At 35.8% G+C, this 13843-nt stretch overlaps 1 protein-coding gene across 5 annotated transcripts in view; it reads right to left on the bottom strand.

The window, feature by feature from the left end:
- LOC128743780 (neurogenic protein mastermind) overlaps positions 1 to 9271 on the bottom strand; it is a 53535-nt gene extending 44264 nt beyond the window's left edge. For 4 of the 5 annotated variants that reach the window (XM_053840441.1, XM_053840446.1, XM_053840447.1 and 1 more), the window contains exon 1: positions 9195 to 9271. The gene's annotated coding sequence lies outside the window, so the exon portion shown is untranslated. Of the gene's footprint in view, positions 1 to 8631; positions 8769 to 9194 lie in introns of those variants that run through there. The other variant, XM_053840443.1, reaches the window with a different exon arrangement.
- Between the last annotated feature and the right edge of the window lie 4572 nt (positions 9272 to 13843).

Below are 13843 nucleotides of genomic sequence, written 5' to 3'. Positions count from 1 at the left end.
GACTCCACGAACTGACTCTAAGATCTCTCTGCCAAAGGCCGGAATGTCATATTTTAAATATAATGATGATGATGACGATGATGATGATAATGATGATGATGAGAAGAAAAATAATAGATCGAATTTGTAAATGTGCTTTGGACTTTTTGTACCACTCGAGTTGCAATATGTGGTATAGTGAAGAAGTGGAGAATTCGTCAGCCCCGCCTGACACTGGTCTTCAACCGCGCGCCCGCTTTTAGTTTTCCAACACAAACAACCACAAATGAACCAATAGATAAGACAAATTTCGGATCAACTTATCAGGGCAAATTTAATCTTTCATCCCCTTAGCATTCACAATGCATTCCCACGATACAAAGTAAATTGAGCGCAGCACAAGCTGGACTCGACCCCTTCCCATAGACAGAGCCCGCGGGCAGCCATCAGAGCTCAGGACAGCCACGGGGCCAGTGCAAAAATCCTACTCTATCTAGCAGCACCGCCTAGCCGAAACTTGAACACGCGACACGAATTGACCTAATTTTCCCATCTGCTACCTAAGAAGTGCTATTACCCGTAATCATTACAGAGTGGTCCTTCGGCATCCAATCGGATCTGGTATCCCGCTTACATCCCCTTACTAACCCTAAGCCCCCGACCAACTCAATCAATCCGACATTTTTCGGAGATATTTGTGACAGTTGTTATAAACAGGGATGAATCCCAGAAAACTTCATCTATTGTCAGAGATCCCCATACTGGCCTTATTCTTGAACGGAATAAAAGCACTTTCTGAACAACGCAACAATCACATTTGGTAAATTTTTACCCCGAGTCCCACTTGAAATCACAAAAGTATTTTGATATATACCCACATTCAGAAGTAAACGTGACCGCTGTTCATTTACTGATTAGTTAAAAAGCCCTACACCACGACAAGGTTCAGTTTTATCGTAGGGAGCAGCTGCAGCTGTATTAACTACATTGATATTCTAATCCATTTCCAAAAGCATTTTAAACTATCGTCATATTTTATGTGAAGAACAAAATCTTCGAAAAACACACAAAATACTGTATAATATGGCTGAAGTATCTGTAATATTTATCACGTAACGTTTAAAATGTGTGCAAATGTCCACCCAAGGAACATTTCGGTTGACTAATAGCTTTTCAAGCGCTCGTTCCACGGGTATTAGCTATCCAATAGTTGAATAAGCTACTCTTAAACCAATTTTTTTGTAGGGCAATTCTTACTCTTACTGCTCGAGTCAAAGCTGAAATATTGCCTGAATAAATAAATAAATAAAGTATTGCTGATCACGGCCATCATTACCGTAGCTTGGGAAAATGAAGATGTCCTAGTATACAGCGGTAACCCGATTTTGTCACTACCCGATTTTGTCACCCCCGATTTTGTCACGCTTTTGATTTATCAAAAGTTTAGTTTGAAAATCATTTTCAAACATGTCAAATGTGTTAAACACTGAAAAGAACTGTATTCAACAAGTTGATTATCGTGGAGTTTCCACAAGTTATTTGATTTCTTATCTCCACAACTATAATAACTAGAAGGTTACTTTCTTTGGCAAAGTTCTTTATAATAATCTTCTCAAAAAATTTGTAGAACATTATTTTGCTTCGTTCATCGTTCATACCATAAGAAAGAGTTAACATAGTTAACCAGTATAATCAACCATTTCGGCGCAATTAAAAAACGCGTGTTTTCATACCTCTGGGACCTGTGCTGTGAAAAGGTGACAAATGTCCACAGAGAGGTAGAAGGAAGTGCGAAACGTTCTAAAAGTGATCAGAATGAAATATATGTAGTTCGTTTTAAGTTATCTGCAAAAAATAAGAATTGTAAAAAATACCCGATTTTGTCACTGTCCCGTTCTTGTCACCCCTAAATTCCTTATGGGGGTGACAAAATCGGGTCATTACTGTATTTATTTTACAGAAGACCTACGATTCAATGAGTTCCATAAATACTATTAGTCATATGGTAGTTACTTTACTGCAGTTACAAGCCATGGTGCGCACCATCAGGATCTGGCGGACATAATGAATGCGAAACCGGTTCCCATAGAGCAGTGATGGCCAAACTGCGGCCCACGGGCCGCATGTGACCCTTTGGGATGATCCGTGCGGCCCGCGGATTGATTTGAAAGATGTTGGACTTAGGAGAATTTTTTTTTGATGACATAGGAGTCCTTCAGTTTAATCGTCATGCCTCGTGCGCGTTGTGGATCTGAATGCTTTCCGGTTTAAATCTTATGGTAATTCCTAGAAAATGGTTTTTGTTGTCGCCTATTTTACATTTTGTTATGCACAGGAATGGCCAGAGATTATTGCGGCCCGCAGCATTCATGGGCGATCTGATTTGGCCTGCACCATGCCTATGCCTGGGCACCACTGGACATTTCAGCATTAGTAAAATATGTCATGTCGCATATAAAAAAAATCAGCATTCGATATACTGCTTTCATTCTTAAACTAGAGTATTATTCGTGCAATTTTTTACAAGTTTAAAGCAATAATAAAGACATCATCTGCAAAAAAAATCAGAGGGGTTGTGTACAAGACACGACCGCATATATAGGTGACGCAGGACTACGTAAGTCTCTTTGTAGTGATAGTGGCATGTATTCATGCTTGTAGTCATTTGATTCTTCATGTATACATGCTATATACAACATATATACATGCTACATGCGTTGTATGTAACATTTATCAAAGTAGTAACATTGCATACGTTCAATTCTCAAAAGATTGTGCATTTGAAAACAATTTAACAAGATCAAGAACACAAACTATTGCTTTCCTGCTACCTTACTGAAATTAAAGATTGTTTTTATTATCCATGGTTTCCCACGTTGAAGGGATTTTACCAATTCAATCCTATTTTATCAACAGCACATCCTTTCACTACACTTCTAATGAAACGGCAAGCATGCGTATTCATACAAAGTCGTATTATAACCGAACAGTACAGCTGTAGCACATTTTTCCAGCACAGACATAAAGTTCTCCGAGGTTTAATCGTCTCGCTGTAAAGAATTTGCTATCTGTTGGGACAACGAACTTGTGTCATTTTTTCTGGCACACTTCCCTAACACAGACATCAAGTCGGACTAGGTTTAATCGCGTTCGTACGAAATCTGTTGGCACGAGGGGGCTTTGTTACTCTCTCTGGCGTACTTCCCAAGCAAGGACATCAAAATGGTCTAGGTTGAACCACGGTGTTAAGAAATCTTGTTGAAATGAGGGAACTTTGTCACTTGTTTTGGCTTACTTCCCAAGCACAGATATCAATTGGTATAGGTTTAGATTATCCTAAAGAATCTTCCAACCAATCACGAAGCAAGAATTCTGGTAAAACATAGGTTCATCATTTTCAATTTTTCAATAGTTCAACATCAAGAATCCATACTTTTCTTCATTTGGGTCAATTCTTAGAAGAATTTTCGATCGATTGGTGTAAGAATATTGAAAATCGATCGGAAAACCGCTGAGCTATTAGCGCTCAAAACCTTTCATTTTTCGTGACGCTCGCATTTTTCGATTTTTTGGAATGACACCCTATCTCAAAACTTGCCGTAAGACGTAGTCCAACGTCAAAAGCCTTGATATTCGTATTAACTGAATAATATCCATATACGTTATAAACGAATAAAACGGCGTAGTATACATTTAGTTCAATAACACTTATATTCGTAATGAGTCAGGTAAAACAGTAGACCAAAAAAGGATTGCATGTACTCGGAATGACATTTGGATTTCATGCCCTATCCAAAAAATCTTAAAAACAACAATTGTTTATTCAACACGAATGCTAGAGCTCATTTGTGAAAATTTTTGCACACTCATACTTGCACTTTGTAGCGCTTTGCACACTTACACGTGTACTGTTTTCATCTGCTGTCAGAGGATTTATACTGTTGAACAAATGTAAACAAGATCAACATTATTGATTGTCATCACAAATATTTAATAGCATTAGTGAGTGCGAAAGTTTAACTGTCATCGGAATTATTTTTTTTTTATTTGTGTTGTTTGTGTAATTTGTGTAAAAAAATGGAATTATTTTGCAGAAGCCTAAGAATTCGTGCAATCATCAAGACAATAAAAATATTTTTTGTGTTTTTCACGTAAACCTCCGTCTCTAGACTGATTCTGTTTTCATTACAAAAACTATGGGCATACTGGCAACAGTGCCAACCACACACAGTACCGTAGTATAGTGTAACAGTCAGCTATTACCAACACTAGCGCTACTGTAGACGACTGTCTCACTCTGCGTCTGCGGGCGATCATTGCATTCGTGTAGTGCGACAACAGTAGTAATCACGTACGCACTATATTTATGTGTGTGTATGTTCAAATGAAGTATAAACGGGAGTACACAAAAAAGAGCACAAACACTAACACTTTCATTCAATCAAGTCTAACTCGATTCAATGAAATACGCTAGATACAGTATAAACATGTAGCAAAGGAAAACGGGAGAAACATTAGACCGTTGCAACAAGTTGTGAGAAAGGTCTGCTGAATTTGTTTCGATTGTTTTGACGTTTCGATCGATAGAGTCCTTACACCAGTGATTGAATCATTAAAATCGAATTAGCATGAAAATTTACAGATTTGCAATGTATTTTAAGTATTTAATCGTTACATTATTGATCTAATTGAACCGTCGATTTGAACATCCTTCGCAATCCGTAACAGTCAACACTGAAGAAGGTAACAAGTAGTAATCGAAATACGCTGATCTTTGAAGATCGTTTTAGTAAGCAGAATTAAACAGAATTTTCTCTCAACTGTCTCGTTGATTCAGAAATTCTAATAAGACGCTCGAAATAGTTCAGACATAATTTTATTCCTTAAACGGGAAAATATTTTATAAAAAATATTTTTTTGAGCGAAGTATGAATAATTTATGAATTTCATAGTAGTAGAATTTAATAAGAAGAAACTTTGTTCTCTTATTAATATTTGAGGTATTACTAAGATACTTAAAAATAACTCTGATCAATATTTTAAATGTTTAAAAAAAATTGAATATTATTAAGAAATATGCATATTAAACCCAAGAATCCAAAGAGCTAACGATTGTGAAATAATCGGTAACCTTAAACGGTTTAGATCATTTTAAAGCATAAATTTCGTCGAAATAACCAAAGCCAATGGAAACTGTAACGTGTATTAATTGTAAAGCTTAATTAATTTTAGTCCTAATACGTGTGTTTTAAAAAATTGACCTCAATAGATGAACAGTTCCTATCTGCAAAGAGTCCGATGAATTTTTAGTTAAAATTTTACAGTTTGATAGTAATTTCTCCTGGAGTGGTAAGAATTTGTTCAGAATGCGAACCAATTCACATTTGACAGATTGATAGTTGTTTTGCTCAATGAGAGCATATAAGGGTGAGAATGAAGATATGTTTCTGTAACAGCGAATTTGTCTATTCAGTCCGGGTTGGAATCGGATGAATTTTTGATGTTCATGTGCTCCTATTAAATAGATAAAATTCATCTCATTTTAACCCGGGTTTAATAAACAAATTTGTTATGCTATAATCATCCATACAGTGGTAAAAAAATCCAACGAAAAATCAATGAGCAACATCAAAGCTCTCTTTCTCACCTGTGCATATCTCATTGCCTCTCAGAATAACCACCGAACTGTCAAAAATAACCATGCTTCAGAGCAGGGTTATTTTCGATAGAAGGTGAAATAACTATCGAACTGTCAAATTTTAACTAAAAAGTTAAAAATTTCGCGAAATGGTTTACAGCCTTTAATCATATTATTCTTCAGAAGAAAAAAAAATATTCTTCAGAAAATGATGTAAAAATTATTTTATTTTATCATAACCGTTATTTTTATCATAATTATGATAATCGTCTCGTTTGAGATATAGTCGTTCAAAGTTTGTTTTCTTTATTCGGTCTCATCGGTCTTAGCTTAGCTTAAAAAAATCAATCACTGAAAAAATGGCATTAACTTATTTTTTGCCGCAAAATGACTTAATTTTAATAAAGAACCACCGTTTTTTCATGGCGTACGTATTTCATGACGATAACTCAGAGAAGAGATCATAATCATTAGTTTTCCATCTTTACTTTACCCATGCCGCATATCAGATTTTACCACTAGATGGATGAAAATGGATCTATAGAAACAGAGCAGTGACGGACGGGAAAACTGTACAGTAGATTTAGATTTTGGTATGCCTCAATTTTTATGGACCGGTTTCGACAAAAATATTCGTTTTTGGCAACAAAAAATTTTCACTTCCAAAAATATGCTTCATCTGATGTTATTGATCAATTTTCGCATACATGTTCTAAATGGCGAAAAAATGATGATATCAGTATGGCATGAAACAAAGTTTATAGTTGTAGATTGTTTCGAAAGTTAATATTTTGATTGACGTAAGACTATGTCCGCCTGGTGTCAAAAAGCTTACGGCAGCTCTCGCCACCGACATCAAATAATTGACTTCTAAAAATACAATAAGTGTCGATTGTTTTTAGGCACATATGTCCGAAAAGGCTTAACATTATAAAGAATACCGAATAAAGTATATTCTTAAGCAAAAGATATATGTTTTGGATGTTTTAGAAAGACAACTATTTGCCGCACTATTTTGTTTAAATCATTTTGGCAATAATTGCTTTTTCTACAACATCGAATACGTACGAAACATAAAATTTATATTGTATTTGTATTGTACAATCAATTCGAATTTGGTACTTGCTCATTTAATTTAATTTTATAAAAGCAATAAGCAATAAGTATTGTTGTCTCCCTGTAACTAATAATGAATAAAAATAATACTTTCATTCTGATTTAGACCACCAAGCAGTGAAGTTTGGTTTTCCCATCAACATTTTGGCGACGAAGATGGGATAATTTTGAAAAGTAGAATACGATGGGTGAGTATAATGCTAATTCGGCATAATTGGTATGACGTAACACAAAGTTGTTCCCATTTAGTACCTGATATTTTTGGGGCTGATTTATGGTAACAAATATCATTATTGCTCTAGGCCAGTGTGATAATTGAATTTAAATTACCAGAACCCGGTACATACAGGTATCGAGACTACATCATAGAATGATTTAAAGAAAATATGAGATTTTGCAGCAAATCTCATGACCCAGGGTCGTAGGTGAGCGGTTGTGATTACTTCAGTTGATACTCTTGCATAGGTAAGCCCTTCCTCGACCGATGAAAGTATTTTAAGCAGGATACGAAGAATTTTCGATATTGGCTTCCATAATGAGGTTGAGCAGAAAAGAAGAAAATCTTTAAATCAACTTCAACGGAAAGTAGTTACGGGCTACAATTACTAAGAGATTCGCTTCGAAAACAGACACTGATGGAATCAGCAAGTGGTAGACGTCGGAATAAAATTAACAGACGAATTTAAGATCTATACTTAAGCAAAAAATGTGTTTTAAGCAGGGCTTGTTCGTTCATTTTGACTCAATGTTGATTCATTTGACAGTACCGTCTCAGTCGCAGCAAAATTTGACAAAGTTATATATGGGACATTTGTAGAACTAGTTATCATCTTCAAAATTTTGCTGAATAAAGTTTTACAGTATCTGTTGTATGTACGGTGCTACAATAATGCTAGTACCTTATTGGTGACTAAATAAATGCTCATTTAGTAACTAATGACTTACTAGCATTGTAGCATCGTAACTACAGAAGATACAACAAAACTTTCTCCAGCAAAATTTTGAAGATGATAACTAGTTCTACAAATGTTGCATACACAACTTTGTCAAATTTTGCTCGGCTGAGACGGTACTGTCAAATGAATCAAAATTGAGTCAAAGTGAACGAACAAGCTCTGGTTTTAAGTATCATGTTTGAGTAACTAACAGTTGAAGTGAAACAGCAGTATAAAAAATTTGCAATTTGAAAATTCTATATTTAAAAAAATCAATTAGCATAAATCTCACTTATTTACGTATGAGATGTTTTATTATAATTTATATAAAATACCCAGTGGTATGAGAAGATGTTTATAAATCTGGTGATTACAGTTTACATACCATGAAACCGCACTGCATTTGATTTATCGATCCTTCTATTAACTTCTCGAGTACTTTTTCATTTCGACGTATCTGCAAATGAGAGATTCTCTTCGTGTCTCCTCTCTTCCGTTGTTTACGGCGATACTAATGCATTGAATACAAAATTTTCAAAACATTTGGCGAGCTAGAGACTCCGGCAACCGATTCATGCAAAGCTGATGTCTCAAAATGCATTAGTAACGTCGTAAACAGCGGAAGAGAGGAGTCACGAAGAGAATCTCTCATTTGCAGATACGTCGAAATGAAAAAGTACCCGAGACTTTAGATATTTTTAGATGGATAATCAGATAATGACGTAGGTATTGTGAATAGTTTTACTTTAACACTCAATTCAAAAAACGATAGCGTCACAGTTAATCAAATATTGTGATATTTCTGAGTCAATATTTTTCTTTGAACTAGGTAAATCCTGATCCAAATCCAAATCCTGATCGCAAAATTTGCAGACGTTCACTTTATAGTTCAGAAATTAAATCAGCTGATCATCGCACAGTTCACCAAGAGTATTTAGAAATAAACGAAATGGTAGTACTTACATGTTTCCAAAGTTTGCTACGATAAAATAACTATCTAAGTGCCAAAAACGTTGAACAATTTTTAAATTTTACACTATTCAAACGCCAAACCTACAGACGAGCTGTCACAAAAAGAACTTCTATTCCCTTCAGTAGTTGTGCAAGCATCTCCCAATAGGAGTCCGTTTTCTTTTTCCTTCCGTTATTTTCGTCCCATACTATTGATAATCGACGGGATACGGAATGTTGTATTGGTGTCGCTGAGGTAAAATAAATTTCTGCAAACACTGTATTGCTGCTACGCTGGCTGACTGGCTGGTAAAAGGGGTTTTCAGCTGCGACCAGTCGAACAAGTCGTTCTCACACACATGCTCATGCCCACAATAATGATAGGGTGGGGAAATGAGACAGAGTGAGGGCAAGAGCAAAGGGAATGCAGAAAAAGAAATCTCCCCTTTTCTTCTCGAAAGAACCAAAAACCTTTTTTGGGCAAAACAGCACTTTCATTTACTCAACTAACTGAAAACTTTAGTTTGCTGTGCTAGAGAATACTGTAAGACACTTTAATACACTATTTTCATTACCTGATACGCAAAATAGCAGGCAAAAATCAAAGATTTCCAGTCAGCAAAATCGAACCAACTTCGAATCGAATCGCTAGGAAAAAATACAGTAATGAGCCGAGTCGAATGAAAGATGCAATACGGATTCTGCGAGGGTGCGAGTGAGATGGAGCTAATACACGTATGTAGTGGCGGAAGCAAAGCTCAATGCCCAAAACGTATAAAATGGCTGCTGCTGCTAATTTACGAACTGTCAGTGTTGGGCATCGATGGACAAGGCCAATGTAATGTAAAAAAAAGGTAATGTACAGAATTTTTTTAGTTACACCGAAAACACCACACGCTCGGTCAAAGTGGAAAGCACATAGATTTTCGTTAATTCGAAGGGAAAAGCTTTTGAAACCCGAATGATTGGCATATGAAACAAAATTATCAATATTTACATTTAAATTCGTGTTCCCTTGGTAAGGACGTGTCTATTTTTATCGGTGTAGGTGAGCAACTGAACCCAAGCAACCAAAAGTTCGAATAATACTTGACACGCGAACTCGAAAGTTCATAATTAGTTCAGATTCAGTTCCGTAGAACTTTCTTGCTGATTAGTAGTGTATATCAAGTATACGTGGAACTAAATGCTTTAAGAAATGCTGCGAGTACTTCATAGATACTTTAAAGCTACTAGGATGCTACATGAAGTTCTGAAGTAACTTTAGTTGCTAACAAGTTCTGCGTGCTGCTTTTTTGTTTATATTTCTGGTGATCAAACCAGCAGAACCTGCAACTATTGGAGATTAATTATTTTTATTTCACTTGAATAAATTTAATCCTCGCACATTTCTAATTACAAATATAAATTAGAATGTAATACTCTTCATTATTGTGTTTGTGTTGTGTAGCATATGCTGTCGGTATCTCACTACTATAGTTAATTGCATGGTTCCAAACTTTATGTTCTATAATTAACTCGCGCTGCATAAAGCTGCTGCAAGTTCTAAAACGAACTTTTACTTAACAACTCATTGGCAAAATTCACATCGCTTGTATGCGACAAAGGTGACGCAGTGGATCGGTATCCAGCTTTTTACGAGCCATAATGGCGGACGTGTTCGTAATATTTGAACAGCATCTTTGACATTTTACTACCCAAGTAACCACAAGCATTAATGCATAACCCCATATTGGCTGTAGCTCGGCATCGCTAATACCAGACAGCGGTATATCAGCAATTCGCATGGTTAAAACTTTTGTATAAACATTGCTAATGCGTTTAAGCATTATCGTAAATTAGCATTATTAAAAACACTATTTGCGTATATAATGTTACAATATGTTGCTTACAAGCTTTAGGACAAATCTTTAAAACGTACCGTAAATGTTAATAAAATGCTTATACCTGACTTCGTTTTTGCTTATTTACGGCCACTACTCATACTCTGTTTCACCTAACTGCTGCTGTCTTTTTTCAACCAATTGAATTCTAAAATCAACTACGAACGACGATTTAAGTACGACTAATTACAACCCACTCATCTATAACAGCTGTGGTTAAGATATCAAAGGCGCCAGCAAATGAACCATGCAGGGATACACGCACCCATCAGGTTCAAGTCTCATTAAAGGTAACATTTGAAATGCAAAAAAAAATCCATTCGTCGTAAATAATGAAGTAACGCATAGCTTGAGAAGCTGCTAGAACCAGCGGACTTAAAAAATAAATATGAAATATATTTATTTTTGTCTTTTGACACGCCGGCCGAATTGATGTTTTTATATTTTTTTCGCAAACAGGCTAAAAATAACGATATGTCGATAATGCAGGCGAAGTGATGTTTAATTCATGCCGTAATGGTGCTTTAGCAATTGCTATTATAATGCAGCTTTAATTTGACAATAGTGGGGCCCTTTTCCACTTTATTACTGCATTTATTGTACATGTAAGAAAATAATACATTATATGATATGCTTTGTAGCGCACTATAAAGCATTACAATTGAATTGATATAAAGCTTCGTGGTTACTTGGGTAATACATCGCACGTGTGTCCCACGGCTTGTTTCCGCGCGTTCACGGTAAAACTAAAGGAATGTACGGAAAGAAAACGTGCGATGTATTAGGGAAATGTCAAAAATGCTGTTCAAATATTACGAACACGTCCACCATTATGGCTCGTAAAAAGCTGGATAGGTTTACAACGCGGAACACCCGGGTTCAAACCCAACAGCAGGCAAATGCAACGAATATAGAAGTTAGGTAGAAGTATAAAAATAGAACATAGAAGTGCTGCTAAATTTGTTTTTTCTTAGTTTTTGACAGTTTATTTCGAAGCTGCTTAGCGTTCTATGCAGTGAACCCAAGACAGCTTGAAAGTTCGGTTAATTACTTAAAAGTGACGCTGCTTAGCAAGTTATAGATTGATATACATAAAGCTGTTTAACCCTTGTTAGACACCATTATTCGAACTCTTGGTTACTTGGGAAGTTACTGAAGTCCAACAATCAGAGATGCCATATTTTCTAAAAAAATGTCTGCAACTGCTCGAAAACCGAAAAAATCGAGCAGTTTTCCGGCTACTCGAATTTTCTGGTTTAAAAATAATCTGCGAAAATCTGCACACTGTTTTAGGAAGTCTGTGAAAGTTTAAAGAGCTTCGAACAAAAATCTGCACCAAAACAATAAAAGTCAAAAAAACTGCAAATATCTGCAAATTTATAATGATCTGCAAGACCGTTCCAAAAATCTGGAATTTGCAGACAAATCTGCAAGTCTGGTATCCCTGCCAACAATTCAATAGCATCGAGATCCTCCAACATATATACCCAAACCGAGTGAGGGTTATATTTTGTTGGACTGGCATACAGAAATAAAACTGCACTTTATTTTATCCATATTGTGTTACTGGTCATAATGTCCTCGGTCATAATGCACCCGGAAAAAATATCCGTAACACGAAATTAAAATTATGGTTACGGTAGCATTTAAAATACAGTAAAATCAATAAAAATTCCCGCAAAAAAATTTACATTAAATTTTGTAGTAGAAACAATGCATCTACAACAGTATTATTTTATGGAAACTTATGGTAAAATTATTGCAAAAGTGCCTCAAATTCAAATTGTAGTAATATTTTTGTTTCTTATTTTACGCTATAGAATTGGCAATAATTCTTCATAAATTTACTACCTCTTTTAATTATATTTTGTTTTCTCGTCTAACAAAAATATCATAAAAGCACGATAACTTTTACAGTAAATGAAAGTTTTTATTGTGAAGATACTTAACAATCCGTCATTTTAATGGTAGAATCTCTGAAAACCATGAAAGTTATGGGGGACAACAATAAGTTTGATGGTTTGGTTATCTCTTCTGACGATAAATTTTATTGTTTTTACTGTATTTTGAATGCTACTGCTTCCATAATTTTTATCTTTGTGTTATGGTTATTTTTTTCCGGGTAGTGAATGATATTCTGCCAAACCTGTTCTCTACTTTTCCAAGATATTGTGAGTTTCATTAAAAATTATCCACCGCGCAACTCAAAAATGAAATGCTCTTTCGTAGTTGCCGGGTCGATTTTGATATTATTGGAAGAAATTACACAGTATGGGATGTAATGTCGGTTCGTCGGTGGTAATAGAATTAAACGAAATTTTCCTTTAACTTTCTCGTTGATTCGTGAATTTTACTAAAAGATGTACAAAAGCGTATATATGATACAATATTACTTAAGGCCCAGACACAATGCATACGGATTTTACTACGTTGCGGCAATTTGACAGTTTTTCCATGGGTTTTCTGTCAAATATCCGCAACGTAGTAAAATTCGTACGCATTGTGTCTAGGCCTTTAGTTGTTGTATATAACGCAAATTGGCAAGACTTTTTCATAGACTAATCCCATGTTTTTAGTCTTGGCCTTGAAATGCGGTCATACATATAATTAATATTTTTTTGAAACGGTGGTTCTACAGTTGATGAAGGACGGTAGGGGAAAGAAATGAAAATTTTTTGGTGAAGGAGGGGAAAGAGCGGGTTTTGCAGTCTCCTATTGTCCAACGCCTCTATGGTTCAAATGTCTAAGTACCAGCGAACCACATGCCCTAGGGTGTTGTAGGTTCGAATCCGGTTATAATCTCGGATTATAGCTCGGTTCGACCCATGCACCTTCCAACATTGGCCAAAAGGTAGGAGTCAAAACGACTACTTGTTAAGCGTAACTATCAATACCCCCCCCCTCACCTCTACTCACCGTTCCGCTCTTTCCCCTCCTTCAGCAACAAATTTTCATTTCTTTCCCCTACCGTTCCTTCATCAATTGTAGAACCACCGTTTCAAAAAAATATTAATAATATGTTTGACCGCATTTCAAGGTCAAAACGAAAAACATAAGACTAGTCTATTTCAAAGCAACGCCGTTTCCCCCGAAAACCCGCGCTGAGAATCGCGGCTAACACGCTGACAGACGAACTACGTCACGTGTAGTACCGTCATCCGGGGATACTTGCAACACTTTTGAACTTTGACTTAGTATAACTTTCGAAGTATACCGTTTAGGTCCAAGTGTAAGTAGCCAAAACTTGTATAGTGGTGAGTACTTTTGATTTACGATTATGAGAAAAAATATAAACTAAATGAATCTGTAGAATGAACCGAAAATAGGGGTGTTGCAAGTTA

The sequence above is a fragment of the Sabethes cyaneus genome, chromosome 3 (assembly GCF_943734655.1).
Source record: "Sabethes cyaneus chromosome 3, idSabCyanKW18_F2, whole genome shotgun sequence".
NCBI lineage: Eukaryota > Metazoa > Arthropoda > Insecta > Diptera > Culicidae > Sabethes > Sabethes cyaneus.
This window is presented reverse-complemented; position numbering and strand designations above follow the sequence as displayed.